A 4,822-nucleotide genomic window follows, 5' to 3' on the forward strand; every position below is an offset into this window, starting at 1 on the left:
TCAACAAAACAAATGTCCGAGTAAATAGCACTCAAACTCCTCATGAGCTCTGGAGTGGTAAAACTCCTTCGGTAAAGCACTTCAAAATCTTTGGGAGCAAATGCTACATCAAGAATACTGATGAGCAGCTTGGCAAACTTGAACCTAGAGCAGATGAAGGCATTCTTCTTGGTTACTCTCCACATAGCAAAGCATACAAGTGCTACAATAAAAGACTTGGCAGAATTGTTGACAGCATTGATGTGGTGGTGGATGAGAAGGGATACATTCCTAGGCAAGTGCATCGGGAAGATATCGAAGAAGATGAAGGCTACCCTCAAAGACAGAATGATGAAGAAGAAGAACCTCAAGAAGAACCTCAAGAAGAACCAGAGGAGCAAACAAGAATAGAAGAAAAGACTCCATCCAGATATGTTCAGAAAAACCATCCAGAATCTCAGATTATGGGACAGAGAGAAACAAGTGTACAAACTAGAAGAACAGTTGCAGAAGCCTCAAGCTATTTGGCATTACTCTCCTCGACTGAACCACAAAATGTGAAGGAAGCATGCAAAGATGAATGTTGGGTGAAAGCAATGGATGAAGAACTTGAGCAGATCGAAAAGAACAACACTTGGGAATTGGTTCCTAGACCAAAAGATAAGAATGTTATCGAGACAAAATGGATCTTCAAAAACAAATTGAATGAAAATGGAGAAGTAATTAGAAACAAAGCCAGACTTGTTTGTAAAGGGTACGCACAGCAAGAAGGAATAGACTTTGAAGAAACTTTTGCTCCTGTTGCAAGACTTGAGGCCATCTGAATGTTCCTTGCTCTCTCAAGTTTTCAAAACTTCAAAGTATTTCAAATGGACGTGAAATTAGCCTTTCTGAATGGAGACTTGGAAGAAGAAGTGTACATTGAACAGCCAGATGGGTTTATTCTTGGAAATGATCCAAGCCTCGTATGCAGATTGAAAAAGGCCCTCTATGGTCTCAAACAAGCTCCAAGGGCTTGGTACTACCGCTTGGACAAATATCTTCATCAACAAGGGTTCTCAAAAGGTTCAGCAGATAGCAATCTTTATATAAAATTTGAAAATGAAAAGTTGCTACTTCTTGTTGTGTATGTAGATGACATTATTTTTGGCAGCAATGAAGAAGCTATGAGTCAAAGCTTTGCCTCAGTCATGCAGAAAGAATTTGAAATGTCCTTACTAGGAGAACTGACATATTTCCTTGGTTTGCAAATCCAACAAAAGGAAGAAGGAATCTTTTTATCTCAAACCAAGTATCTCAAACAGATTTTGAAGAAATATGGCATGGAAGATGCAAAACCAGTATGTACACCCATGGTCACAGGATGTAGCCTCAGTGCAAATGATGAATCTGCAGCAGTACATCAACCAACCTACAGATCTATGATTGGAAGTTTACTTTATTTGACAGGTACCCGACCAGATATCATGCATGCAGTTGGAATAGTTGGAAGATTTCAAGCAAATCCGAAAGAGACTCATCTTCAGGCAGTGAAGAGAATTTTCAAATATCTTCAAGGGACTCAAAATTATGGCTTATGGTATCCTAGAGATACATATCTTACACTTCACGCTTATACAGATGCAGATTGGGCCGGAAGCGTGGATGACAGGAAAAGCACAAGTGGTGGTGCGTTCTTTATGGGTTCCAGACTGGTATCTTGGTTCAGCAAGAAACAGAGTTCAATTGCCTTGTCTACAGCTGAAGCGGAATATGTTGCTGCTGCATCTTGTTGCACCCAACTCCTTTGGACGATGCAGACATTGCAGGATTTTCAAATCACTTGTACTCCACCAATCCCTATCTTATGTGACAACACAAGTGCAATCAGCATCTCAAAGAATCCTGTTATGCATTCAAAAACCAAGCACATACCAATCAAGTATCATTTTCTCCGGGAACAAGTACTTGAACAGAAGGTCAAATTGGAGTATGTTCCTTCTAAGGAACAAGTTGCTGATATTTTCACCAAACCATTGCCCAGGGACACTTTTGAGTACCTCAGGCAAAAGTTGGGGGTTGTTGATGCATCATCTTATTGTTGAACCTCTTCTTATTGGTGATACAGGCTCAGGGGGAGCACATAATGCATTGTTGGCATTATGGAGGATGGTCAGAAGGAGATCTTGGAAATTGTTGCAATATGTCTCTATCTCTTTCATGGTAGATTATGGTTCGTCGCTGCAGATTTGGTTCATATTCAGGAGGAGCATGATCTTAGGGGGAGCATACCCTTTGCCCTTGATGTCAAAGGGGGAGAATGAAGCTGAAGATTATGAGGTTGCCATCAAGTCCAAAGGGGGAGATTGTTGGCATTATGGTTCAGGTGTTGTCCTTGATGGCAACCCATTCAGGTGGTAGATCGCTGTTCTTCATGTCAGCAGCAAAGATTGATGATCAGCTCTTAATTTATTGAAAAATTTAAGAAGGACGCAGGTACATCTTTCAGATAGTGCGTACCCGCAGGTAATCCATGCATAGACCGCATCCAGGGACACAGTCCAGCCGTTCAGAAGGTGCATCCACCCAGTGCACACTTTTTAAGGCAGAGAAAAGCACACGTGGGGGTTTCTTGTGATTTACTCCTGGTATCTAGCCGACGGTATTGTGTTTTTAAGGTGTCGGCTCGTGGTATTATTCCTTGATTTGAGGAGGAGCTTGCCTATATAAAGCAAAGGAGATCATTTGGTTTGAGCATGTCTTTGGTTGAATATCTTGTTGGGTGAGATCTAGTCTAAATCTAAAGAAGGCGAATCTACTGAAGGACTAAGATCTCTTTGGCGCAAGATCAGATCTGTAGATCTGACTGTTTGGGTTACACTTAAGGTCTTGAAATCATTCATATCTGAAGGTACGCAAGTTCAGTGAAGGCCAAGTGCGCCGGGACGCAGCGCAGCAGAGAGAGACCTGCGTGGGGACGCAGGGCAGTCGTGGCTCAGGTGCGTCCGGGACGCAGCTCAGTAACGGGAGATCTGCGTGGGGACGCAGGACAGACCAGGTTCAGGTGCGTCCCTGAGGTAAAAAGGCACGGCGCGATAATGTCTCTGGGTGCGTCTTTGGGGTAATAGGACGCGGCGCGATAGTGTTCTTGGGTGCGTCCCTGTAGCAAAAGGACGCAGTACAGTTGAAGGAACAGTGCATGGGCACGCAGCGCAACAGAAGGATATTTGCGTATGGACGCAGGGGAGCAGAAGGTTAACTACGTCTGGTCGCAGGCCACAGAAGGGAAAACTGCGTCTCTGTTCTGTTGATTATATTTCTCTGTTGATAAGGTGTTCTGGGTTAATTCTGTTATTACTGATTTGATAACTGTAGTAGACAGTAACTGTTATGTACTTGATGATCATTTGATGCTTTATGAAAAGAAGTAGAGAGTTGTAGCTCTCTGCAGGTTGCAGCCTGCGTACTGGTAAAGGACTGCACCAGTACAAAATCATTGTAAAAGGAGTTTCTAATTTGAAAGAAGATAGAGACATATTGCAGCAGGTGGTTTTTACCCACATTGGGTTTCCACCTTACATCTTGTGTTCTTTGGTGTGACTATCTGTTTTCTTTGTTCATGCTCATTATTTTATGGTACTGATATGCAAGAATAATTCAAAGATCAAATAAAGAAGATTTGTTAAATTGCTAGATAATACTGATTCACCCCCCCTCTCAGTATTATTTCCAACAAATAGATGTAGATGCCGTAGATAAATGCTTAAATCTGCTAAAAGGATATTTTTCTGTTCATGAATATTTGAGTCGGGAAAAGATTACTTTTGCTCTTCTCAAAGCAGCCCCCCACGTCAAGGACTGGTGGGAAACCTACTATGAGCAGAAGGATGAAAATACAGGCTCACTATTTTCCGCTGCACCCACTTGGGATTCATTCCGGGATGCCATCAAGGAGCAGTACTACCCTGTCAAAAGCTATGAGGACAAATACATCAAATGGACCACACTGTGGGAGGGACGAGACCAAGATGTGCCAGATTTCACAAACATTTTTCATACCCTTCACACACAGTTGGGTATCAAGGACTCTGAGCTGCATTTGGTACTCAAATACCGCGGCTGCCTACACAGATACATCTAGGAAGAGATGGAGTTCCTAAACATCTCTTCGCTCGGTACAACGTACCGATACGCTGTCAAAATCGAGCAAAAGCTCAAACAGAAGAAGCGAGACTTTGGATCTGCAAATTTGAAGCCCAAAGGACAAAGCCAAGGCGGGGTGACCCAAGACAACCCATTGAAGCCACAAGAAAAGAGCAACACCACAAAGCCGAAGAAGGACACAGGAAAGTGGTGTGAGTTCCACAAGAGCCCCACTCACAACACAAGTGAGTGTCAGACCAAGAAGTCGCTGGTGGTTGAGTTGAAGGCTTCTAAATCAAATGCATGTTCCGACCCTGAGATAGAACTCGACAAGGGGAATGGCAAAGGGAAGCAGATCATTGATGCGGATCCCAGCGCCACTGTTGCCACTACCAAGATCCAGAAAAATGAGCCCGAAGATCTAGAGGAGGGGGAACGTCTTTTCCACTCACAGATGTGGGTGAAGGGTTCGCCACTGCAATTCATTGTCGATAGTGGCAGCCAAAAGAACCTTATTTCAGTAGAGGTCGTGAAGCGGTTGGGCTTACTGACTATACCACACCCATAGCCGTACAGTATCGGGTGGCTTTACGAAGGACGAGATCTCAAAGTTCACCAACAGTGCTGCCTTCCCTACAGCATCAAGCCCTTCACAGATGAGGTATTGTGTGATGTTACACCTCTGGATGTTTGCAATGTACTATTAGGCCAACCATACTTG

The sequence above is a fragment of the Pinus tabuliformis genome, chromosome 6, assembly GCF_031772625.1.
Source record: "Pinus tabuliformis cultivar Carrire ecotype Pingquan chromosome 6, CPIR1, whole genome shotgun sequence".
Classification (NCBI taxonomy): domain Eukaryota; kingdom Viridiplantae; phylum Streptophyta; class Pinopsida; order Pinales; family Pinaceae; genus Pinus; species Pinus tabuliformis.